General features: G+C 38.6%; 1 protein-coding gene across 2 annotated transcripts in view; it reads right to left on the bottom strand.

Annotated features, from left to right (window-relative positions):
• Window positions 1-27937, bottom strand: part of NUCB2 (nucleobindin 2) — a 69252-nt gene that overhangs the window by 431 nt on the left and 40884 nt on the right. The window contains exons 14-16 of one of the 2 annotated variants that reach the window (XM_065944392.1): window positions 25054-27840; window positions 22063-22309; window positions 8874-9039 (exon numbers count right to left, since the gene is read on the bottom strand). The gene's annotated coding sequence lies outside the window, so the exon portion shown is untranslated. The remainder of the gene's footprint in view (window positions 1-8873; window positions 9040-22062; window positions 22310-25053; window positions 27841-27937) is intronic. The other variant, XM_065944393.1, reaches the window with a different exon arrangement.

The raw sequence follows: 27937 nt of genomic DNA, 5'->3' as shown, positions 1-27937 counted from the left end.
GCGGGGGAGCCGGCGGACGGACGCGCGGACCTGTGAACAGGTGGGCGGACGGGCGGGCTGTCTCTAGTATCGCTTTGTAAACTGGCCAGGATCCGGTTAACCCGGGCGCTGCTCTAAAGAAGATCCGCTTAGGGTGGCATGATAAACGTCCCAATAAAGAGTAGCCTTACTGGCATGGTGAATTTAGAGTTAATGTACTAAATTAGACTTACTAATACTATCAGTAACTAAACAGATATTTATATTCTCTCTTACCTGCGGAATAAGCAGCACGCAGCATCCCGCCGGTTTTTGGAAAAAGCAAAGAACTTGAGGAGGAACAGGGTGCCCACACTGACATCACTAGCTGAGGGGCCTTCAGAATGTTAGCTTCTGGGCCACAGTTGTAACAAATAGACTGCAAAGTTAGGTCCAGCTATGGAATTCTAACATCCTAAATTACACCTTTTCTCAACTGCTACGTCTTCCAAGGAGTCGCCCCTGAAGAGAAATCCTCTTCTGGTATTGTTGTTCGGGGCCTAAGTTTATCTGACTTGCTGCGGCCCCATGGACTGCACCACACCAGGTTCCCCTGTCTTTCATTATCTCATGGAGTTAGCTCAAATTCATGTCCACTGAGTCGATGATGCTATCTAACCATCTTATCCTCTTCCCCTCCTTCTCTTTTTACCTTCAGTCTTTTTCAGCAGCAGGGTCTTTTCCAATCAGTGGACTCTTCACATCAGGTGGCCAAAATATTGACGCTTCAGCATCAGTCCTTCCAATAAATATTCAGGGTTGATTTCCTTTAAGACTAACTGGTTTACAGTGCAAGGGGCTCTCAAGAGTCTACTCCAGCACAACTCAAAAGCATCAATTCTTTGGCGCTTAGCCTTCTTCATGGTCCAGCTCTCACATCTGTATGTGACTACTGGAAAAACCATAGCTTTGACTATATGGACCTCTACCGGCAAAGTAGAGGTCTGCTTTTGAAAACCCGCCTAGGTTTGTCATAGCTTTCCTTTCAAGGAGGAAGCATCTTTCATTTCATGGCTGCAGTCACCATCCACAGTGCTTTTGGAGCCCAAGAAAATAAAATCTGTCACTGCTTCCACTTTTCCACTTCTACTTGCCACTAAGTGATGGTGCTGGATGCCATGATCTTAGTTTTATGATTGTTGAGTTTTGGGGGGGGGGGGTTAATTTTTTTCTTTTTTTGAATTTTAATTGGAGACTAATTACTTTACAATATTGTGGTGGTTTTTGCCATACATTCACATTATCAGCCATGGGTGTACATGTGTTCCCCGTCATGACCCTCTCTCTCACCTCCCACCCCATCCCATCCCTCAGGGTCATCCCAGTGCACCAGCCCTGAGCACCCTGTCTGATGCATTGAACCTGGACTGTCAATCTATTTCACTTATGATATATACCTGTTTTATTGCTATTCTCTCAAGTCATCCAACCCTCGCATTCTCCCACAGAGTCCAACAGTCTGTTTTTACATCTGTGTCTCTTTGCTGTCTTGCATATAGGGTCATCATTACCATCTTTCTAAATTCCATATATATGCATTAATATATTGTATTTGTGTTTTTCTTTCTGACTTAATTTGCTCCGTATAATAGGCTCCAGTTTCATCCAGCTCATTAGAACTGATTCAAATGCATTCTTTTTAAAGGCTGAGTAATATTCCATTGTGTATATGTACCACAGCTTTCTTATCCCTTTGTCTGCTATTGGACATCTAGGTTACTTCATGACCTGGCTATTGTAAACAGTGCTGCTATGAACATTGGGGTACACGTGTCTCTTTCAGATCTGGTTTCCTGAGTGTGTATGCCCAGCAGTGGGATTGCTGGGTTGTATGGCAGTTCTATTTCCAGCTTTTTAAGGACTCTCACACTGTTCGCCATAGTGCTGTACTAGTTTGCATTCCGACCAACAGTGTAAGAAGATTCCCTTTTCTCCACACCCTCTCCAGCATTTATTGTTTTTAGACTTTTGGATAGCAACTGTTCTGACTGTCATGAGATGGTACCTCATTGTGGTTTTGATTTGCATTTCTCTGATAATGACTGATGTTGAGCATCTTTTCACGTGTCTGTTAGCAGTCTATATGTCTTCTTTGGAGAAATGTCTGTTTAGATCTTTGGCCCATTTTTTGATTGGGTGTCTTATTTTTCTGGAATTGAGCTGCAGCAGTTGCTTGTATATTTTTGAGATTAATTCTTTATCTGTTGCTTCATTTGCTATTATTTTCTCCCATTCTGAAGGCTGTCTTTTCACCTTACTTAGAGTTTCCTTCATTGTGCAAAAGCTTTTAAGTTTAATTAGGTCCCATTTGTTTATTTTTGCTTTTATTTCCATTACTCTGGGAGGTGGGTCATAGAGGATCCTGCTATGATTTACGTCAGAGAGTGATTTGCCTATATTTTCCTCTAGGAGTTTTATAGTTTCTGGTCTTACATTTAGATCTTTAATCCATTTTGAGTTTATTTTTGTGCATGGTGTTAGAACGTGTTCTAGTTTCATTCTTCTACAACTGGTTGACCAGTTTTCCCAGCACCACTTGTTAAAGAGACTGTCTTTTCTCCATTGTATATTCTTGCCTCCTTTGTCAAAGATAAGGTGTCCATAGGTGTGTGGATATATCTCTGGGCTTTCTGTTTTGTTCCATTGATCTATGTTTCTGTCTTTGTGCCAGTACCATACTGTCTTGATGACTGTGGCTTTGTAGTATAGCCTTAAGTCAGACACATTGATTCCTCCAGTTCCATTCTTCTTTCTCAAGATTACTTTGGCTATTCGAGGTTTTTTGTATTTCCATACAAATTGTGAAATTATTTGTTTTAATTCTCTGAAAAATACCATTGATAGCTTGATAGGGATTGCACTGAATCTATAGATTGCTTTGGGTAGTATACTCATTTACACTATATTGATTCTTCTGATCCATGAACATGGTATATTTCTCCATCTATTTGTGTCCTCTTTGATTTCTTTCATCAGCATTATATATATATATATATATATATATATATATATATATATATATATAATCTTGTTTCTTTAGGTAGATTTATTCCTAAGTATTTTATTCTTTTTGTTGCAATGGTGAATGGAATTGTTTCCTTAATTTCTCTTTCTGTTTTCTCATTGTTGGTGTAGAGGAATGCAAGGGATTTCTGTGTGTCAATTTTATATCCTGCAACTTTACTATATTCATTGATTAAGCTCTAGTAATTTTCTGATGGAGTCTTTAGGGTTTTCTATGTAGAGGATCATGTCATCTGCAAACAGTGAGAGTTTTACTTTTTCTTTCCCAATCTGTATTCCTTTTATTTCTTCTTCTGCTTTGATTGCTGTGGCCAAAACTTCCAAAACTATGTTGAGTAGTAGTGGTGAGAATGGGCATCCTTGTCTTGTTCCTGACTTTAGGGGAAATGCTTTCAATTTTTCACCATTGAGGATAACATTTGCTGTGGGTTTGTCATATATTGCTTTTATTATGTAGAGGTATGTTCCTTCTATTTCTGCTTTCTGGAGGGTTTTTATCATAAATGGATGTTGAATTTTGTCAAAGGCTTTCTCTGCATCTATTGAGATAATCATACAGGTTTTATCTTTTAATTTGTTAATGGGGTGTATTACATTGATTGATTTGCTGATATTGAAGAATCCTTGCATCCCTGGGATAAAGCCTACTTGGTGATGATGTATGATCTTTTCAATATGTTGTTGGATTCTGTTTGCTAGAATTTGTTAAGGTTTTTTGCATCTCTTTATCAGTGATATTGGCCTGTAGTTTTCTTTTTTTGTGGCTTCTTTGTCTGGTTTTGGTACTAGGGTGATGATGGCCTCATAGAATGAGGTTGGAAGTTTACCTTCCTCTGCAATTTTTTGGAAGAGTTTGAGTAGGATAGGTGTTAGTTTTTCTCTTAAATTTTGGTAGAATTCATCTGTGAAGCTGTCTGATCCTGGGCTTTTGTTTGCTAGAAGATTTCTGATTATAGTTTCAATTTCCATGCTTGTGATGGGCCTGTTAAGATTTTCTATTTCTTTCTGGTTCAGTTTTGGAAAGTTATACTTTTCTAAGAATTTGTCCATTTCTTCCAAGTTGTCCATTTTATTGGCATATAGTTGCTGATAGTAGTCTCTTATGATCCTTTGTCTTTCTGTGTTGTCTGTTGTGATTTCTCCATTTTCATTTCTAATTATGTTGATTTGATGCTTCTCCCTTTATTTCTTGATGAGTCTGGCTAATGGTTTGTCTATTTTATTTATCCTCTCGAAGACCCAGCTTTTAGCTTTGTTGATTTTTGCTATGGTCTCTTTTGTTTCTTTTGCATTTATTTTTGCCCTAACTTTTAAGATTTCTTTCCTTCTACTAGCCCTGGGATTCTTCATTTCTTCCTTTTCTAGTTGCTTTAGGTGTAGAGTTAGGTTATTTATTTGACTTTTTTCTTGTTTCTTGAGGTAAGCCTGTATTGCTATGAACCTTCCTCTTAACACTGCTTTTACTGTGTCCCATAGGTTTTGGGTTGTTGTGTGTTTATTTTCATTCATTTCTATGCACATTTTGATTTCTTTTATTTCTTCTGTGATTTATTAACTATTCAGAAGCATGTTGTTCAGCCTCCATATGTTGGAATTTTTAATAATTTTTCTTCTGTAATTGACATCTAATCTTACTGCATTGTGGTCAGAAAAGACGCCTGGGATGATTTCAATTTTTTTGAACTTACCAAGGCTAGATTTATGGCCCAGGATGTGATCTATCCTGGAGAAAGTTCCATGTGCACTTGAGAAAAAGGTAAAATTCATTGTTTTGTGGTGAAATGTCCTATAGATATCAATTAGGTCTAATTGGTCCATTGTATCATTTAAAGTTTGTGATCCCTTGCTAATTTTCTGTTTAGTTGATCTATCCATAGGTGTTATTGTGTTGATCTATCCACTGTTATTGTGTTATTGTTAATATCCCCTTTCATACTTATTAGCATTTGCCTTACATATTGCAGTGCTCCTATATTGGGTGCATATAATTTATAATTGTTATATCTTCTTGGATTGATCCTTTGATCATTATGTAGTGTCCTTCTTTGTCCCTTTTAACAGCCTTTATTTTAAAGTTTATTTTATCTGATATGAGTATTGTGACTCCTCCTTTCTTTTGGTCTCTATTTGCCTGAAATATCTTTTTCCAGCCCTTCACTTTCAGTTTGCATGTGTCCCTTGTTTTGAGGTGGGTCTCTTGTAGACAACATATATCGGGGTCTTATTTTTGTATCCATTCAGCCAGTCTTTGTCTTTTGGTTGGGCCATTCAACCCATTTACATTTAAAGTAATTATTGATAGGTATGATCCCATTGCCATTTACTTTGTTGTTTTGGGTTTGAGTTTATAAACCTTTTCTGTGTTTCCCGTCTAGAGAAGATTCTTTAGCATTTGTTGAAGAGCTGGTTTGGTGGTGCTGAATTCTCTCAACTTTTGCTTGTCTGTAAAGCTTTTGATTTCTCCTTCATATTGAATGAGATCCTTGCTGGGTACAGTACTCTGGGTTGTAGGTTTTTCTCTTTCATCACTTTAAGTATGTCCTGCCATTCCCTTCTGGCCTGAAGAGTTTCTATTGAAAGATCAGCTGTTATCCTTATGGGGATCCCCTTGTGGGTTATTTGTTGTTTTTCCCTTGCTGCTTTTAATATTTGCTCTTTGTGTTTGATCTTTGTTAATTTGATTAATATGTGTCTTGTGGTGTTTTGCCTTGGGTTTATCCTGTTTGGGACTCTGGGTTTCTTGGACTTGGGTGGCTATTTCCTTCCCCATTTTAGGGAAGTTTTCAACTATTATCTCCTCAAGTATTTTCTCATGGCCTTTCTTTTTGTCTTCTTCTTCTGGGACTCCTATGATTTGAATGTTGGGGCATTTAAGATTGTCTCATAGGTCTCTGATTGTCCTCATTTCTTTTAATTCTTTTTTCTTTTTTCCTCTCTGCTTCATTTATTTCCACCACTCTATCTTCCACTTCATTTATCCTATCTTCTGCCTCAGTTATTCTACTGTTGATTTCCTCCAGAGTGCTTTTGATCTCAGTTATTGCATTATTCATTATTGATTGACTTTTTTATTTCTTCTAGGTCCTTGTTAAACTTTTCTTGCATCTTCTCAATCCTTGTCTCCAGACTATTGATAAATAACTCCATTTTATTTTCAAAATTATAACTCCAAATGTAAATCCATTTTGTTTTCAAAATGTTGGATCATTTTTACTATCATTATTCTGAATTCTTTCTCAGTTAGGCTCCCTATCGCCTCTTCTTTCGTTTGGTTTGGTGGCCTTTTATGATGTTCCTTAACCTGCTGAATATTTCTCTGCCTTTTCATCTTGTTTAGGTTGCTGTGTTTGGGGTGACCTTTCTGTATGCTGGGAGTCTGTGGTTCCTCTTTCTTGTGGAGGGTCCTCCCTGAGGGTGGGGTTGGACAAGTGGCTTGTCAAGGTTTCCTGGTTAGGGAAGCTTGCGTCGGTGTTCTTGTGGGTGGAGCTGGATCTCTTCTCTCTGGAGTACAATGAAGTGTCCAGTAGTGAGTTTTGAGGTGTCTATGGGTTTGGTATGACTTTTGCCCGCCTGTTTTTTTGTGCTCAGGGTTATTTTCCTGCTTTGTTGGAGAATTTGCTTGGTATGTCTTGCTCTGAAACTTGTTGGCTCTTGGGTGGAGCTTGGTTTCAGTATAGGTATGGAGGCTTTTGGATGAGCTCTTGTCGATTAATGTTCCCTGGAGTCAGGAGTTTTCTGGTATTCTCAAGTTTTGGATTTAAGCCTCCTGCCTCTGGCTTTCAGTCTTATTCTTACAGCAGCCCAAGACCTCTCCATCCATACAGCACTGATGATAAAACATCTAGATTAATAGTGAGAAGATTCTCCACCATGGGGGACACCCTGAGAGGTTCACAGAGTTACATGAAGAAGAGAAGAGGGAGGAGGTGAGAACAGATAAAGGTGACCAGGAGGAGAGAGGGGGAGTCAAGAAGAGAGAGACCAATCTAGCCTGTGATCAGTTCCCTAAGTGTTCTCCACAGCCCAGAATACCCAAGGAGATTCACAGAGTTAAGTAGAGAAGAGAAGGGGGAGGGAGGAGATAGAGGTGACCTGGGGGAGAAAAAGGAGAGTCAAAAGGGGAGAGAGCAATCAAGTCAGTAATCACACTCCTAAGTAAAAACTGGAACTGATGATTGAATTCTTAAAGGTACAGAATTGATAACAAATACTAAAAAGCAAAGATTAAAAATCTAGAGTAGAGGTTAGACTCTCAAAAATACAATATTAAAAAAAAAACAAAATAAAATTGCAAAAGTTATAAATATATATATATATATATATATATGAAATTTGCTTTAAAAATAGGGTCTTTTTTTTCATGGTAATAGTAGGTTTTAAAAATGAAAATCAAAGGTGTAATAAAGAACTTAAAGATAAAAATTTTTTTTTAATTAAAACATGGTAATAGTAAAATATATCTAGGAATTTCTCTGGAGTTGTTGAAGGCAGTGTAGGGTCAGTTCAGTTTCAGATAGTTCCTTGTTCCAGCTTATAGTTCTCAAGGTCTATAGGTCCCTTCCAGTGTAGCCAGTGCTAACTACAGGGTTTTAATCTGTTGCACCCGTCACTTCCAAAGCTGTTCTTCTTTGTTTATTTTGGTTTCCTCTGTTTGCAAGCCTCTCCGTATCTAACTTTGCCCTGACACAAGGGGGTGAAGGTGGTCATTTATTTAGGCTCACTTGTTCAATTGTGCTGCAGGGAAGAAGGAACACTGCATGTGTGGCGAGTCCTTGCTATGTTTGGCCACACTGGGTTTGCCCCCGCTCATGGCATGTGTGCTTTCCCGGTCTACACTGCTCAGGCTCCAGGTTGCTCTGCCGGGAACTGTCTAAGGTGGGCCCTGGGTTGTGTGCACTTCCCAGGTCTACACTGCTCAGGTTCAGGTTCTCAGGTGCTCCACAAAGGCACAGACTCAGTTGGGCCTGCGTTTTGTGCCCTTCCCTGATACGAGCAGTTCAGGTGACCAGATGCTTGGTGAGTGCGCTCTCCCCAGGTACGATGCATCTTATCACCTCCCCAGTCCCAGCCACTTGTTTCCTGGGTGCGCAGCGGGAACGCCAGCTTAGGTGTGCAGTGTGTCTCCTCTGGGGAGCTGATCTCTGGCTGCAACCCTCCTGGCAGATGTCAACCGTCCAGGATCCCAGGAAGACTTGGTTAGCAACTGCGAGCCCGCTCACAGTTTGGTAGGGGATGCCATCCCTGGGGCCAAGTTTGCCCCTTGCCTTCCAGCTCTGGCTGTCGCCCACCTGCCTCTCTACCTCCGGCGGGGGATAGGCCAGTCCTCAGCCAGTTAACTCTCTTCTGGTATTCGCTCAGTCCTTTGTTCTGTGAGCAGGCCCAGCAGTACCTTAGGTTAGAGCTTTTCGCAGGAAAGTTCTCTCTCTCTCCCTTTCCTCTTTTTTTTTTTTTTAAATTTCTCATGGGATACATGGTTTGGGTTGCTGTCTCACATTAGCTCCCTCAGATTTCCCTCGCATTCAGGCCTGGTCCTTACCCTAAGCAATGCAGCCTGCACCTCCATGTTCAGCCCCCGCTTGCTGGTAGTGGACATGAGCGTCTGTGCTACTTCTCTGCTGGGAGTTGCAGTTAGGCGTGTAATCTATGGGTTTTATTTATTTTTTTCCTCCCGATTATGATGCCCTCTGAGATTCCAAAACTCCCCTCAGACCCGCCAGTGAGGGGGTGTCCTGGTGTTTGGAAACTTCTCCTCTTTTACGACTCCCTCCCCAGGATGGGTCTCCATCCCTAACTCTTTGGTCTCTCTTTTTATCTTTTATATTTTGTCCTACCTCCTTTCGAAGACAATGGGCTGCCTTTCTGGGTGCCTGGTGTCCTCCACCAGCGTTCAAAAGTTGTTTTGTGGTATTTGCTCAGCGATCAAATGATCTTTTGATGAATTTGTGGGGGAGAATGTGGTCTCCCCGTCGTATTCCTCCTCCATCTTAGGACCGCCCCCTGCAATGTTGAGTTTTAAGTCAGCTTTTTCACTCTCCTCTTTCACCCTCATCAAGAGCTTAAGTTCCTCTTTACTTCTTGCCATTAGAGTGGTACATCTGCATATCTGAGGTTGCTATTTCTCCTAGCAATCTTGATTCTGGTATTACTGACATTAAATAACATCCTCTATGGAAATCTATGATAAATCCCTATACCTGCCCAAAATAATGTACACAGTTGTGACATATAAAAAGCACCCTGTACAAAACTGGAGAAATTGCCTCAAAAAGTAAGCAGAGTAAAATTGGCAGCTTTCACCATTTTTATTAGCATTTAAATGTTAATCAAATTTACATTAAATAAATTTACTTATGTTATCATCTTTTCCAGTTTCAAATACTTTGAATTCCTGAAAACACACAAGAAAACATATCTTCTAATGTGTTTGCCAGTCTTTCATTCAATCCCAAAGCACACAGCAGAAGCTTCACAAATGTTTCTAAAACAAATGAGTTTAACATCGTAAAGAAATTAGATTCCAATAAAAATAAAAGAATAAGGCATGTTATACTATGCAAGGATCCATTGATTATGAAAAGAAAAAGGAGAATGACTTTGTTCAGAGCCCTTTGACAGAACAGAGGCTGTCCATCCCCAACTCCTCTTGACAGCTAGGATTTGCCTCACTCAGCCTTCCTGAAGGGTTTTCTGATGACTGACTCACATAGCCTGGCCCCATTTTCTCCCACTTTCTCTTTCTGAAACCAGGTTCCCACTGGGAGAACTTGCTCTCTCTGCTGCTCCAAGCAGGACCATTTTTGCAAAGATTTGTCTCTTATGTGGTAGTCCAGCACAGCTTGTAGTGGGATGTATAAGACTGTATATAATTCTGGAGTTTATTGTAAGAAATCTCAGTTTCTCATAAATCTAGCCTTTACTAGTAATAAAGTTATTGCTTTATCATAAATAAATAAATTGGTTTTATCATGAATAAATAAAAGAAATGAGCTTACATTCATAGATGTCTCATGTTGAGACATGGTCCTCAAATGCTAGTTAATATTGAGGCCATTTATATAAGACACAACTTGTCCAATGTGTTTTTGGAAGTCACATACAACATGGAACTGTATTTAAATTCATGAAAACATCCAATGAGAAATAAAAATACTGAATAAAAGACATGCACACAAGGACAAAATGGCAGAGACTGCTATTTGTCAGTCAATAACTATTTTCTCCTTCTTCATTAGAAAAGTCACCAATTTTTTTCCTGACTACAGGGATCACCAAAATAAAAGACTACATTTCCAAGCTTCTCTTGGAGCACACTATGGCCATATGACGAAGTTCTGACCCAAGCAATATAAGTGGAAGTTCAGTTCAGTTCAGTCTGGTTGCTCAGTCATGTCCAACTCTTTGCGACCCCATGGACTGCAGCATGCCAGGCTTCCCTGTCCATCACCAACTCCCAGAGCTTGCTCAAACTCATGCCCATTGAGTCGGTGATGCCATCCAACTATCTTATTCTCTGTCATCCCCTTCTCCTCCTGCCTTTAGTCTTTCCCAGCATCAGGGTCTTTTCCAATGAGTCAGTTCTTCACATCAGGTGGCCAAAATATTGGAGTTTCAGCTTCAGCATCAGTCCTTCCAATGAATATTCAGGACTGACTTCCTTTAGGATTGACTGGTTTGGTCTCGTTGCAGTCCAAGGGACTCTCAAGAGTCTTCTCCAACACCACAGTTCAAAAGCACCAATTCTTCAGCACTCAGCTTTCTTTATAGTCCAACTCTCACATCCATACATGACTACTAGAACAGCTATAGCTTTGACTACATGAACCTTTGTTGGCAAAGTGATGTCTCTGCTTTTCAATATACTGTCTAGGTTGGTCATAGCTTTTCTTCCAAGGAGCATCTTTTAATTTCATGGCTGCAATCACCATCTGCAGTGGTTTTGGAGCTCCAATATATAAAGTCTGTCACTGTTTCCATTGTTTCCCCATCTATTTGCCATGAAGTGATGGGACCAGATGCCATGATCTTAGTTTTCTGAATGTTGAACTTTAAGCCAACTTTTTCACTCTCTTCTTTCACTTTCATCAAGAGGCTCTTTAGTTCTTCTTCACTTTCTGCCATAAGGGTGGTATCATCTGCATATCTGAGTTTATTGATATTTCTCTCGGCAATCTTGATTCCAGCTTATGCTTCATCCAGTCCAGCATTTCTCATGATGTATTCTGCATATAAGTTAAATAAGCATGGTGACAATATACAGCCTTGATGTACTCCTTTTCCTATTTGGAACCAGTCTGTTGGTCCATGTCCAGTTCTAACTGTTGCTTCCTGACCTGCACACAGGTTTCTCAAGAGGCAGGTCAGGTGGTCTGGTATTCCCATCTCTTTCACAATTTTCCACAGTTTATTGTGATCCACACAGCCAAAGGCTCTGGAATAGTCAATAAAGCAAAAATAGATGTTTTTCTGGAACTCTCTTGCTTTTTTGATGATCCAGCGGATGTTGGCAATTTGATCTCTGGTTCCTCTGCCTTTTCTAAAACCAGCTTGAACATCTGGAAGTTCATGGTTCACGTATTGCTGAAGCCTGGCTTGGAGAATTTTTAGCATTATTTTACTAGCGTGTGAGATGAGTGCAATAAATGGAAGTGTTTTGTGTTATTTCTGGGAAATGTCCTTAAAGGGAGGGATATGCTCTTTACCCTTTCATTCGTCTGCTGGAAGGAATGCAGATGTAATAGCTAGAGCACAAGCAGACATCTTAAACCACAGCACAGAAGTCACGCACTGGGGACAATGTGACAGCAAAATAGAGGGGTGCTGGGTCCCTGATGATTTGTGAAACTTCCCTACCAGACCTAGAATGACACCCCAGAACTTGCGGAACACAAGAAACAAAGTCAGTAAGTCATTCTTATTTGAGGTGTTCTTATTTTCAGCAGAATTTAATCCTAATCACTACAAATGGTAAAAGAAATGGAGTTACTTTTGCTTGAAGCAGACTGAGGCTTTAAGATGTGTCTCAGGTTTTTAAATCTTCAAAAAGCTAACACCTGAGGATATGCATAGACATGTTATATGATGTTTTTGCAGGCAGAAGTAAAGTCCCTATGTAGAATTTATGGAGAGACAGATTTGAACTCAGCATAAGAAAAGCCCCTCCAATAAAGGAATGGTCATTTTAAGTCACCCCACAGGCAACCATTCACTGAACTCTGACAGGTATGGTCTGAATGTAATGGATTCAGGTGACTAAAGCACAGTCCTAAGCCTCAAAAGGCTATTCTAGACCGCTGTTTGTCAAAATAACTGAGACAAAAGACCTTTGTAAAAAAAAAAATTCAACCTAAAATATTGTATAACATCCCTTATATGCAGAATCTTAAAAAAAAATGATACAAATGAACTTATTTACAAAACAGAAACAGACTCACAGACGTAGAGAATGAACTTAATGGTTGCAGGGGTGAAGGATGGGGGGAAGAAGGGATAGTTAGGGAATTTGGGATCAAGAAGTACACACTGCTGTATTTTAAATGGATAACCAACAAGGACCTACGGTATAGCACAGGGAACTCTCCTCAGTGTTATGTGATAGGCTGAATGGGAAGGGAGTATGCTGAAAAATAGATACATGTATATGTATAACTGATTCCCTTTGATGACACATGAAACTATCACAACATTGTTAATTGACTGTACTCCAACATAAAAGAAAAAGTTTAAAAAAAAAAAAGAAAGAGAATATCCAACCTATTGAGGACTGATATTTTGTAAAATACAATAAAAATGAATTCTTAGAAAAATGAAAACAAAAGACATAAAAATTAAGCCTCTAACTTTTACTATAAAACAAACATAAAATTATTTTCAAAGGCACAACGAATTTCAGTTTCTATGTTGATCCCTCATTGTTGGGTGACACTGGTGTATAGACAACATCAGTCATAGAACATACTTTGAGAAATAATGGTCTAGACAAATGCAAGTTGAGGACCATTCTATAAAATAACTGGCCTGTACTTTTCAAAAGTGTCAATGTCATGAAAGACAAAGAAAGGTTGAAGAGCCATTTTAGATAAAGGGAAATGAAAGAGATGTGACAGGTAAATGCAAAGCTTGATTCTGGATTAAATCCTAGATTACAAATAAATAAATAATAACCATGAAGAACAGTATTGAGACAATTGGTGAAATCTGAATATGGACCAGATGTTAGATCAATACTTTGTAATGTCAACTGAAAAAAACACATAATCAAAAAATTGAGAATTGTGTTTTATTCAGTGGTCTTGCTGCTGCTGCTGCTGCTAAGTTGCTTCAGTCTGTCCGACTCTGTGCGACCCCATAGACGGCAGCCCACCAGACTCCCCCATCCCTGGGATTCTCCAGGCAAGAACACTGGAGTGGGTTGCCATTTCCTTCTCCAATGCATGAAAAGTGAAAGTGAAGTCGTCCAGTCGTGTCCGACTCTTAGTGACCCCATGGACTGCAGCCTACCAGGCTCCTCCGTCCATGGGATTTTCCAGGCAAGAGTACTGGAGTGGGTTGCCGTTGCCTTCTCCATCAGTGGTCTTACTGAGGACTAAAGCCCAAGAGACAGCTTCTTGGAATATCAAAAGATTCCCATTAAGTAAAGAAAACCATACATCTCAAGTAATGAATTTAGTGCCTTTCTATGTATGGAAAGATTCAAGAGTCTTGGCTCATTGAAATCAAGCCTTTGATAAGCACCTTAACTCACTAAGGCTGGTATCCTGTTTATCTCCTTCCAGAGTTCCCCTCGAGGTGCACAGCTGCACAGAGGGCAGCCATGGAGGCCGATGATGGTGGTAATGCAACATTCTTTATTTACTGAAGGGGCAGACCACATTTTTTGTCTACAGGAAATTTCCTGAATTTGAATAAGATGATAATTTGACCACTTTTAAAAGACGGTTATTATAAAAGAATGTCCTTGTTCTTAGGAGATGCTAACTCACAGATTTAGGGTAAAGGATCACAGTGTCTGAAACTTCTGAAATGCTTCAGTAAAAAATCAGAATTGGAGAGAGAGAGCTGGATGGCAAACGTGGCAAGCTGCTAACAACTGATATATCTAGGGGAAGGGCATTCTAGAATTAGCTGACCTACTGTTGCAACTTTTTTGGATAAGCTTTTTTTTCTTCCAGAGTTAACAAACCACCCATATATATAACTAACTGCAATGTGTGATCCTGAATTGGCTCTTTAACCTAGCAAAAGTGTATTAGCGGGATAATTGACAAAATTTGAAGATTAGTTAATAAAATTATGTTAATGTTGACTTCCTGATTTTACTAACTCTGCTTAAGGTGTTAACATTTGAGGAAGCTAGGTGAAAGGCATATACTATTTTTGCAAGTTTTTTGCAAAGCTGAAATGATTTCAAATGGAAAAGTTGAGAAATTTTAGTAAAATTAGTAAAATCTCACAGTCTAAACTTTAGAGTTTTTTCTCCAGGCTCTAGGAGGGGAAAAAAAAAATCATATAGTTGGAGAAAGACATAACCAAAGTCCTAACACCCAGACCCCAGAACTTTCCTCTACCCTATAATCAGAGATTCTTTGTCACTGTTCTTGAATTTAGGTGGAAATGTTTCCTGCATGTTACAAACACTGGTGTGTGCATGCAGGTAACTGAAAGTGAACATTGCTCTGTCAAGTCCAACTCTTTGTGACCCCATGGACTATACAGTCCATGGAATTCTCCAGGCCAGAATACTAGAGTGGGTAGCTGTTCCCTTCTCCAGGGGATCTTCCCAACCCAGGGATCAAACCCATATCTCCCACATTGCAGGCAGATTCTTTACCAGCTGAACCACCAGGGAAGCAGGTAACTGAAGAGACATTTAAATGCTTATAGAACCTTTATAACATCGGTCAGCTTTCCTCCCCAGTGTAGATTCTCTAATATTGGTTGATTTCCACATAATTTACCAGCAGTTCCCAAACTGGTCTGCACATTAGAATCACCTGAAGATCTTTCAAAAATTCCAAAGCCTAGATCACACTCCAGAAGAATGAAATCACAGTCTCTGGAGATGAGACCCAGGAATCATTCTTTTCTGAAGCTCTTAGGTGATTTCAATATTGAAGACAAGAGCCTAGAAACTACTGTGATTTTCACTTCAGTCCTGTCCCTGGAAGCATATGTGTGAGTGCTAAGTCATTTCAGTCGTGTTTGACTCTTTGCAATCATGTGGACTATAGCCTGCCAGGTTCCTCTGTCCATGGGATGCTCCAGACAAGAATACTGGAGTGGGTTAACATGTCTTCATCCAGGGGAATCTCCCAGACCCAGGAATCAAACCCACTTCTCTTATGTCCCCTGCATTGGCAGGCAGGTTCTTTACCACTAGTGCCCAGATGATATCCACTTCAATCCTATCACTGGATAAAAGTCTACTAAGAAATACAGGAGAAGAGGTCCCTTCCAGGGAAACAATTTCTAAGACCCTGAGGTTCCATGAACTCTGCAACTTTAATGTTTTGCAAATAATTCATTCTTTCAATATTGTCAAATTCCCAGAAAATTACAACAAATACTACATATTTTTCTGATTTTACATTTAATATAATTAAATATATGAAAGTGCTCAGTCGTGTCCGACTCTTTGCAACCCCATGGACTGTAGCCTCCCAGGCTCCTCCCTCCATGGGATTCTCCAGGCAAGAATACTGGAGTGGGTTGCCATTTCCTTCTCCAGGGGATCTTCCCGACTCAGGGATTGAATCTGGGTCTCTTGCATTGCAGGCAGACGCTTTAACCTCTGAGCCACCAGGGAAGCCCTATAATTAAATATAAACCTATACAAATGATGACCAGAATAATATTTTCCAACAAATATTTCCCTGAAAGAATTCTTACAACATATAACCAAAAAACAAATTCAAATATAGCAAAGTTTTATAAAGTCTCTGTGTCTTCCTATTATCAAATTAAAATCCAAATATTTATTTGTAGTCTTAAAAATAGCCCCAAATATGTAAATAAGCCAAGAAGAATTACATCTGAGGACACTTCAAACTAATAAAATTTCTTCCCAAAGTTTAAGAACAATTGATAGAACAATTGACGTATGAAGTATGGCCACATACTTATAAAAGGTTATTTTTTAACATTTAATTTTTGAAAACTTCAAAAAAATCCCCCCAAATTAATTATAACAAATAAAAGGTCTTTATAATCTTGACCTCAAATAGGATATATAAACCACCATTATTAAATGGTTTTTAGAATATAATAAATATTGATAAAATATGGGTTGTGCAATATTGGTCTCCTTCATGAGAAGAAAAGGCAACAATGAAAAAAAAGTTTTTTTATGTTTTAATTCCAGAAGACAGTTTTTTTCAAAAGACACAAGATAACTAATGGTCTTCCCTCCGGACCTGTTTTAGGCACAAGCTTACACATAAACACATACTCCTTCCAAAACTATGAACTTTCAGTTAGAGGCTATATAAATTGGTACACATAAAGATACTTTGAAAATTGCAAGGGCTTGGAACTTTCATGTGCTAATAAGATCCTGGATTAACCACCTCAGAGAAAGAAATATCTTCAGTGGGAAGGGGGCTCCTTCCTCCCCCTTGGCTCTTTCAGCCTCTAGGGCCCGTCCATTCTTGGGGCCTGAAACTGGATTGACAGGGGCAAACTGAACTACCTGTAAGTCACCAAAGCCATCGAAAATGAATGAAGGTCACTCTGGTCATTCTGCTGCTGCTAAGTCACTTCAGTCATGTCAAACTCTGTGCGACCCCATAGACAGCAGCCCACCAGGCTCTCCTGTCCCTGGGATTCTCCAGGCAAGAACACTGGAGTGAGTTGCCATTTCCTCCTCCAATGCATGAAAGTGAAAAGTGAAAGTGAAGTCGCTCAGTCATGTCCGACTCTTCGCGACCCCATGAACTGCAGCCTACCAGGCTCCTCCGTCCATGGGATTTTCCAGGCAAGAGTACTGGAATGGGGTGCCATTGCCTTCTCCGACTCTGATCATTAACTGCCTTCAAATTGTTGTCCTTAAAAGATTAGCCTCTATTTTATCTTTAATATAATTTTTTTGAAAATTAATCCTGTTTTAAAACTGGAGCCCATTATACAGAGTGAAGTAAGCCAGAAAGATAAACACCAATACAGTATACTAACGCATATATATGGGATTTAAAAGATGGTAATGATAACCCTATATGCAGGACAGAAAAAGAGACACAGATGTATAGAACAGACTTTTGGACTCTGTGGGAGAAGGCGAGGGTGGGATGATCTGAGAGAATAGCATTGAAACATGTATATTATCAAGTGTGAAACAGATCACCAGCCCAGGTTGGATGCAGGAGACAAGTGCTCAGGGCTGGTGCACTGGGAAGACCCAGAGGGATGGGTTGGGGAGGGAGGTGGAAGAGGGGATCAGGATGGGGAATACATGTAAATCCATGGCTGATTCATGTCAATGTATGGCAAAAACCACTACAATATTGTAAAGTAATTAGCCTCCAACTAATAAAAATAAATGAAAGAAAAGAAAATTAATCCTGTTTTAATAAAATCACCTCCAAATTTTAATTAGTAATACAACAGACTTCCTTAGAGAAAAGATTAATAGTTTGAGATTACAAGGGAAGAGGAGAATTTGTTTGAAATACTAGATAAGTGCCATGAAGATGGTGGCCATGAAACCTTAAGATGGCTAACAATGATACTACAACTTTCTGCATCCCTCTAAGCTTTCTCTAATGATTAAGGAGGTGCACTGGAAATACAATAGTGGAAAAGTCAATACAACAGTAGAAAAATGGTAGAGTACTTAGAGAGGAAAGAACTTAATTAAAACTCAGATCATTCAGGCAAAAGTAATAATGAAACAATACACTATGCTACTTCTCATCTAATCAGTGAGTGCATGTGCTAAATCACTTCAATTGTGTCCAACTCTTTGTGACCCTATGGACTGTAACCTGCCAGACTCCTCTGTCCATGGGATTCTCCAGGCATGAACACTGGCTGCCGTGCCCTCCTCCAGGGCATCTTCCTGACCCAGGGGTCAAACCCACATCTCTTAAGTCTCCTGCATTGGCAGGTGGGCTCTTTACCACTAGCGCCACCTGAGAAGCCCCTCTTTTCATATCAGAGATTGTCAAATTTATGTCCTGGTCTTCCTGCTCCCCCAAATACTTATTTTCCTTTACTAACAACTGTAAGATGGAAAATGTCTGTTGGAATGCACAAAATATTTTCATAAACACTATTATTATTTAAGGAGGGTATTAAAAATGTAAAGAATTGGACAAGGGACATTTACTGCAGTCTGAATGGATGCTTTTGCTCCATAACCTTCTGTTTCACTCTGTTAAAGGGAGGAAGTCAGGACATCTCTACTCATGAGTCAGAGACTTTCTTCAGGGGTAGAAACACTCTCTGCAATGCTCAGAAACCACTCTGAGCTCAGAAACCACAAGGAAGATTGCCTTGTTGCCTAACGAGCCCTAGAAAACCTGACTTTTCTGCAAACATGGTTTTCTTTTCCCCAAGATCAATTCTTGACTCTCAATGAAACAGAGATGTGTATGTGTTTTCAGAGAATGAAACACATCAAAGGAAACAAGAAATAAATACAGGATTAGGGTGGAGTTTTAGTCAGGGAAAGAGTTAAAAATACAAATTCTAAGATACCTTACTCAATGCTAGAGAACAAGAAGGAAAAAGTGCTTCAGTACTACCATTAAAAATGTTTAAAACATCAAGGGACATGGCAAATATGTCTCAAAAAGGAAATAATCTGTAAAATATCACTATTCGAATAAGGAAATATTTATGAAGGAACAATCCCAAGAAAAGAAAGGATAAAGTTCAAAAGTAAAGCAAACTTAGATCACTTTAACAAATGTAGTGTAACAGTGGAGAGCACAATGGGTAAAGTCACATGGAACAAAACAAAAACAGAATGGCATAGGCCGAACACACGTTTCTTACTCCATATGCAGGGACTCTAAAGTGAGGATAAGGATTTAATTAAAGGGCACATATTCTCATATCACTAAAAAAGAGCATTTTAAATGGACTAAAATTTAAAAGTAACATTTTAAAACAATGATTCCCGGGAGGTGGCAAAGAATACTAATAGATGGAATTTTTTTTTTCTCCCTTATTTTTAAAACACTCAGACAAGGAAACTTTAAAATTAGAACTTTAAAATCACATGGAAAATAAATTATTCATTTAAAAATTTCAAGAATTGTAAAATGAAATTTTTTTTGCAAGCAAATAGGATTTATTAAGAAGGAAAGTACAAAGCTGTCAACATAGACACTGAGAGGGGGTAAACAGTCCCTTAAAATGAAATATTCTAACACTTTAATTGCAAGATATATTTTCATAATCCTGGACAGTCTTAGGAAACATACTCATCACTAAGGATAAAACAAAAGGAGGAGGAATTCCCTGATGGTCCAGTGGTTAGGACTCGACACTTTCACTACTGTGAGCCTGGGTTTCATCCTGGTTGGGAAACTAATTTGCCATAAATTGTGTGACGTGGCCAAAAAAAAAAAAAAAAAAACCAGAGGGGAGAAAATTTGCACAGCAAAAGTCATATCTATTGCTTATAGTAGATTGTAAACAAATTATAAACAAAACAAAACTTATTTTTAAAATTATTTTTTTAAAAAAAACACCTTGTTTACAGGCAGGCAGAGCTTGGAAGGCAACTGGAACGGTGAGCCTGTAATGACAGTCAAGGGCTGGCTGACCAAGCTGGTACATGGTGCATCATCCAGACTATGACTAATATCAATTAAAATACAAAATAAATTTGTGAAAATTATAGACGTCTGTAAACATGAAATGTTTTATTTTGGGGGGCTCCAAAATCACTGCAGATGGTGACTGCAGCCATGAAATGAAAAGACGCTTGATCCTTGGAAGAAAAGTTATGACGAATCTAGACAGCATATTAAAAAGCCTCTGTTTTTCACTTTGACAACAAAGGTCTATCTAGTCAAAGCTATGGTTTTTCCAGTAGTCGTGTATGGATGTGACAGTTGGACTATAAAGAAAGCTGAGTGCTGAAGAATTGATGCTTTTGAACTGTGGTGTTGGAGAAAACTCTTGAGAGTCCCTCGGACTACAAGGAGATCAAGCCAGTCAATCCTAAAGGAAATCAGTCCTGAATATTCATTGGAAGGACTAAAGCTGAAGCTGAAGCACCAATACTTTGGCCACCTGATGTGAAGAACTGACTCATTGGAAGAGACCCTGAAGCTGGGAAAGACTGAAGGCAGGAGAAGAAGGGAACGACAGAGGATGAAATGGTTGGATAGTATCACTGACTCGATGGACTTGAGTTTGAGCAAGCTCTGGGAGTTGGTAATGAACAGGAAAACCTGGCGTGCTGCAGTCCACGGGGTTGCAAAGAGTCAGACACAACTGTGCGACTGAACTGAACTGAACTGAAACATGAAATTTAAGTGTTTTTCTACATAATTCTAATAGGAAATATTTGGAGGGAAATCCTAAATTTCTAAAATGTAATAAAAGGTTTTATTGGTTTTGCTTTGTTTTTGTCTCAATAAACAGGTTGGTAGTGCTGGCAACCATAAGTTCAAATTTTTCAATTTGGTGTCTTCACCACTTGCTGCTACTGCTTGCTGTGGCTCAGTTCTTGAATTCTTTAACTATGGTTACTAATTCATAATAACTATACAATCATAAAAGAGAATGAAATAATGCCATTTGTAGCAATATGGAAGGACCTAGAGTATGACAATCTCTAGGTTGTCATACTAGACTGAAGTATGACATACTTCAGATTGTCATACTGAGTGAAGTTAGTCAGATAAAGACAAATGATGTCACTTATATGTGGAATCTAAATAAATGATACAAATGAACTTATTTATAAAACAGAAACAGACTAACAGACATAGAAGACAAACTTATGGTTACCAGGGGTTATGTGCATAGAGGGATAAATTGGGAGGTTGAGATTGACATATACCCACGACTATACATAAAATTGATAACTAATAAGGACCTACTGTACAGTGCAGGGAACTCTACTCAACACTCTGTAATGGCCTATATAGGAAAACAATCTAAAAAAGAGTGGATATACATATAACTGACTCACTTTGCTGTACACCTGAAATTAACACAATGTTGTAAATTAATTATACTCCAATAAAAAAATTTTAATGAAAAACAACAAATAAATTATAGCAGCACCATTTATAATAGCCAAGCAATCTAAGTGTCCATAAACAAATGAATGGATGACGAAGATGTGGCATATATATAGCTATATGTGTATATGTGTGTGTGTGTGTGTGTGTGTGTGTATAATATATATATATATATATATATATATATATATATATAACAATGGAATATTACTCGGTCATAAAAAAGAACGAAATATTGCCATCGGCAGCAACATGGATGAACCAAGAGATTATCATACTAAGCGAAATAAATCAGAGAAAGATAACTATACAACTCATATGTGGAATCTAAAAAATAATACAAATAAACTTATTTACAAAACAGAAGCAGACTCACAGACATAGAAAACAAACATGGTTATCAAAGGGGAATAGAGGAATGGAGGGATAACTCAGGAATATGGGATTAACAGATACATAACACTATATATAAAACAGATAAACAACAAGGATTTACTGTACAGCACAGGGAATTATATTCAGTATCTTGTGAAAACCTATAATGAAAAAGAATCTGAAAAAGTGTGTGTGTATATATATATATAAATCAGTTTGCTATATACTTGAAACTAACATAATACTGTAAATCAACTATAGCTCAATACGAAATTTTAAAAGCTAAAAGCTGGAAAAAATTGCCATTTATTAGATCGAAGTTGTTGGATTTTCATTAACTAATTGATTAATTAAAACAGTATGAAAAGACTGAAGTCCTGCTAACGATATTGTGTTAAAGGAAAAACAAAAAGCAAAGAAAAGATCTGATTTCCTTCAAATCGCGTACCTTGAAAACAAGCTGTCATTATAGTCTTCCATTTTATCATCCACAGGAACTCTGCATTTTACTGAATACACCTTAGTCTCTCAATTCCAACAAACAAATGCATTAAAGTATCAAGTTGACGTACTTGGTTAAGGGTAAAGATGATCTTCTCCAGCAGCTTTTTCAGGAGACACAAATCTTGCATGAAAATTATAAAAGTCATCAGCTAACTGCTTCTTTTTCAATTTCTTCTCTATTTACTGTACAGCTATAAGAGAGAAATTAAACTTTAGGCACCAACCAGAACGAGACTTGTCAATGTGCTTAGTCGCTCAGTTGTGTCCGACTCTTTACAACCCCATGGACTGTAGCCCACCAGGCTCCTCTGTTCATGGGATTCTCCAGGCAAGAATATTGGAGTGGGTTGCCATGCCCTTCTCCAGGGGATCTTCCCGACCCAGAGATTGAACCCATGTGTCCTGCATTGCAGGCAGTTTCTTTACCATTGAGCCAGCAGGAAAGCCCAGACTTGTCAATATTTCTCCCTAAAAGAACACATTTTGGCTGTCCCTGGTGGCTCAGTGGTAAAGAATTCATCTGCCAATGCAGGAGACATGGATTCCATCCCTGGCCCACCAAGGTCCCACATGCTGCGGAGCAACTAAGCGCATGAGCCACAACTACTGCGCCTGTGCTCCTGAGCCCAGAATCTGCAACTACTGAGCCCGTGTGCTCCAACCAGCGAAGCCCAAGCACCCTGAGGCCCCTGCTCAGCAGCAGGAGGAGCCACCACAATGAGAAGCCCATGAGCAAGAACTAGAGCAAACCCACACACAGCAACGAGCACCCAAACTGGCCAAAGAATAAATAAATAAATATTTAAACACACACACATTTCTCATCACCTCTTTTATTAGTTTGACTATCTTAAAAAAAGGTCACATTATCGCGAATTTTTTCTTTTTCTTTTTCATGTGAAAAACAGACTTGTTCTTAGATTTATGGTAATACAAATATGTTCAATTAGCATGAAAAAATGCTGTTGTAAACAAATCTTGGTTTAAAAAAAAAAGAGCCATCTCTCAAAAAGATCTTTTACCACTACTTCTAAACTTCTAAATTTCAGTTTCCTTCAGTGAGAATCAAATATTATAGAGGACTATTGTCTTTGAAAATATGGTTTTAATTACATATACCTAAGTATGCTATAGGGCTTCCCGGTGGCTCAGTGGTAAAGAATCCGTCTGCCAATGCAGGAGGCACAGGTTTGATCCCTGGGTCAGGAAGATTCCCCTAGAGAAGGAAATGACAACCCACTCCAGTATTCTTGCCTGGGAAATTCCAGAGACAGAGGAGCATAGTGGGTTACAGTCCATGGGATCACAAAAGAGTTGGACATGACTTAACAACTAAATAAAAACAAGTATACTATAAAATGTTTCATGGAAATTCATACGTGAAACAAAATTCCAAATTATTTATACATACTACTAAGTCAACTAAGCCAAAGACTTTTTAATATCGAAACAATATAAAAATGAATGGGGTAAATCAAACAGAGGACCAATACTTTGTAAGAGAGCTGGAAAGAATACGATTAGCAACTCTTTAAGAAATAACCCTCAGGTGGGAGGGGGGATCGGGATGGGGAATACGGGTAACTCTATGGCTGATTCATATCAATGTATGACAAAACCCAGTGAAAAATAAAAAAAAAAAATAAAATAAAAGACATAAAAAAAAAAAAGAAAACTGCGAGCCAAATGAAAAGAAAAAAAAAAAAAAAAAGAAATAACCCTCAGTAATAAATGCCCAACACTTATAACAACTGGAATTCCTTATGTCCATAAATAATCTTAGGCTAACAATTCTATTTTTAATAAATTATAATTTGTTGGAAACTGAGGTATATCTACATTAACATCTGTCCCTTATCTACTCATGCCAAAAAAGTATTTTTAAAAATTTCTCTATGCTCTCCTCCAATTAATTTTTTTACTTGAATATATTTGATACATGACACTGTATAAACCTAAGGTGTAGAACATGTTATTGTTTAGTCGCTAAGTCATGTCCAACTCTTTGCAACCCCATGGACTGTAGCCCACCAGACTCCTCTGTCCATGGGATTCCACCAAAGTGGGTTGCCATTTTTCTTCTTCAGTAAAACGTGTTACTTTGATATATTTAATGTATTGTAATATGACTGCTAGGTTTCCCAGGTGGTGCTAGTGGTAAAGAACCTACATGCCAATGCAACCATAACAGACACGGTTTCCATCCTTGGGTCAGGAAAATCCCCTGGAGAAAGGCATGGCAACCTACTCCAATATTCTTGCCTGGAGTATCCTGTGGACAGAGGAGCCTGGCAGGCTGCAGCCGGTAGGGTTGTATAGAGTTGGACATGACTGAAGTGACTTAGCACATATGCAATACGACTGCTGTTGTATTGTTCTCTGTCACATAAAAGTACAATATCATTGTCTCCATCACTTTCTGATTTGACCCCAGTCCAACATCTAAAAAGTTTTATCCTATGTGAATCCCTGTCTTATCACAATATCAGTTACATATAGAGTCATCAACAAAAGGATCCCCCAGAGCATTTAAAAATATTTCCTACAATTTAAACAACAGAGATAGGAATTCTTCCCCATCTCTAGAAAAATAGCATTACTCTGCTGAGTGATTTTATAGGGTTTTTTTAAGATACATATAAGTAGAACTTTTCTAGATTCTACTAGATTCTAGTCAATTCTAGGATTCATGATTTAAGGGGAAGAAATCTGAAGTGTTTGGAGGAGATTATTTTAAAATTTATAAAATGAGAACTGTTTTTAAAATAATTAATGTTAAGAGAAGCAATTAAAATTTTGAAGTATTACTGTGGATTTGTTCACTTAGCAGCTGTAAGCATGCTACAACAGGGGTAGGAAATCAAATATTATTTCCCAACCTCCCTTGCAGCTGGGATTTCATATATGATTGGTTCAAACAATTGGTTGCACTCACTTGAAACTCTTACTCAGAGCTGAGTTCCATGGGGAGTGAAGCAGGACGTGAAGTATCCATTTGTGCTGATCTAAATTGTGGCAGTGGTGGTGTGGTTCTGGAGTTGGCAACTTCATGGCTTCCTAATCCAGTGGGTGGCTTCCTTAGTAGACAGCTTCCCAACTGTTCCCAAAGCAGCAGCTTCTTCAGCAGCCTAGTCTTGTGATGCAGTTCCTAGAAGTTCAGACTGAGTTCCCTTCTTTCAGCCCTCCCAAAGATGCTGTGAGCTATCTATACACCCCTCCCACATTAATTCCATTCTGTTTGATAGCTGAAGAGGATTCAATGACCTACAATGAAGAATATTAACCTACAGAGAATTTGGTAACTAGAAGTAAGATATAGCAAGTAAAGCGATATTAAGAATGGAACTTGCTTATTGAGGAGGTCAGGTTTGGGGCAGTGATATCTCATGCAAACTCAGGATAAGGTATTAGAGAAAATGGTAGTAGAATTTCAAAATGCTAGCACGTGTAGGCTCTGCCTTCCCTCTTTCAGCAAAGTCCAACAAGACAGATATGACTTAGGCTAAGAATGATCAGGTCTAGAGATATGGAAGGGAATGTAGCTTTGCAGAGAGAACTGCTATCTACCAAATAAATTGATAAAGTCCCAAATCTGGAGCCCTGAAGAACTGAAAAAGGCAACTATTGTACTACCATACTCCAGACTGAAACAATTATAAATAAAGATTCTGAGGAAGCTGCTAAAGCTTTTGCAACCTTTCCAAGAACCTTCCCTTAAGAATTTTCTGCCAAGTAATGGGAACCATCCTAAAGAAAAAGATTAGAGTAAGACTCTTGTTATCCCATCCCAGCCTACAGTTCAAAACAATCCTAAGTAGGTCCCACTCATTTAAGACCCAAAGGGAGAGAAAGAACATAGAGGCCAGCAAGTAAAAGATGAGGTTCTTTGTTAAAAGCAATCTTGATAAGATCTTTGTGCTTTCTCATGGTAAAAATGGAAGAAAACAGACCAGAGACCTAATAAGTTTTTAGGGAACTGTTTTGCCAAAAAGCAGAAGAAAACAAAAAACAAATAAAAACCCTAAGCTGAAACAACCTGTAACTATCTAAAACAATCCCCAAGGCCCTAAACCCATAATAACAGGAAGAAAAGTGTAAAAAGCTGTCCACTCTTCAAGAAAGGGACACTTTCTAAAGGCCACTTGTGTCCTTGAAGGTTACTGGGCAATAAAAACATCCGAGAGGGCAATGCCAAGGGCCCCTGAGGACATAAGAGAAGGGAGTTCCTCCCAGAAATCTGAAACAGGGGTTGCCTGATAGAAAAACCAAAGAGTGTATTTATGGACAGAGCAGAGAGTTATTAGCACCTTGCTATTTTTGCCACAGAGTATTTTTTTTTTAATTTCCATGGATGTATGACTACTCTGTTTCCTCTTTTCCTCTTTTTTAAAAGGTTGATTTTACTGCAGTTTTCCTGTACCTACCTCATTATGCATAAGGTGCTCAGGGGGCAGACACGCTGCTTTATAGTTTGCAAGTGGCCAGGATGTAAGAAACCACATTCTATCCTCTCGAAGGGGACTATACTTAGATATCATAGGCTCTGTGTTACAGTCATTAATGGATTTGATTTTGGTGGTTTCCTTTTGTGGTGGGGGAAGTGGGCGTTCTGTTTCAGAAGAATGTACACAGATAATTAGGTCACCAAAAGGCTTATTAAGTTTTCAGAGCTGTAGTTGCCCATCAAACATTCCCCCTTCCCTTCTGAAACCGAATTTTTCCCCAGTTAAAACATCCTGACTTTTAGCTGGTCTCACTTACACTGGATTTCTCAGCTTCCCTAGCAGCTAGATGGCAATGTGACACAGCTCTGGCCAACAAGATGTAAATTTAAGTGCTGTGTGGTTCTCTGGGAAAACTGCACCCAGGATGCTGACTCAGCTGGGGAAATTTCCTTTGGTTGCCCTTTGCCCACTGCTTCCAAAAGCCACTTTGGACAATGAAAATGAAATAACTTGAGAATAAAAACCATGCAATGAGGAGAGCAGAGCAGAAAGATGGGAATCTGGACACTACCTACTTATGGATTTCTTTTATGTAAAAGGCAAAAACTCTTCTTTAGTTAAACTGGCATTCTCTTTGGCTTTTCTGTTACATGTAGCAAAACCTGATCTTGAATGATAGACTATAACGCAAAAATACTGTAAATGAAAAATGATCTTAAGGGGTAGGAGCTGTTTGGTAGAAGAATTTCTAGCAGTTAATATTGCTGAAAGTTAAAAGTTTCAGGAAAATGTTACCAGCAAACACTGGGGAATACTACGGTATTCTTAGGAGAAGAATCATTAATATCAAAGAGACTTTTATTGAGAGAGGGGATGATAAGCACCCATAAGAGTATCTATCTTTATGAATAAATGAAAGCAATTTATTTTAAAAGCAATGGATGGAGCTTTCTCACTTAAATAGCTACTAATAATTTCATTAAATTATGGCATAGGCTGCTTAATTAAATAACTCAAGGAGAACAAAGGGAAAAGAAGGGAGGTATGAAAATGACAGCAGGTACTGAGTTTGCTTCCTTGCTGGTTCTGATAGGCTTCAATCCCTAAATATCTGTGTTAAAAGAAATATGTTCCCGTTTAAAAAGTATCTTCCTTTATTCCACATATGCTTTAAAATATTTATTGAGCAGAGGAGAAGGAAGGGAGGTAAAAAGATGACACAGATGATGATTCAACAATTTTCTTCCAAGTTCTGGTGGACTTCAGACTTTAAATGTCTGTACAAAAGAAAAATATATGCCCTCATTTTAAAGGTATCTTCCTTTACTCTGAATATTTATACATAGACATATTGAGTATTTGTTTCTTAACCAT

The sequence above is a fragment of the Muntiacus reevesi genome, chromosome 9 (assembly GCF_963930625.1).
Source record: "Muntiacus reevesi chromosome 9, mMunRee1.1, whole genome shotgun sequence".
In the NCBI taxonomy this organism is placed as follows: domain Eukaryota; kingdom Metazoa; phylum Chordata; class Mammalia; order Artiodactyla; family Cervidae; genus Muntiacus; species Muntiacus reevesi.
This window is presented reverse-complemented; position numbering and strand designations above follow the sequence as displayed.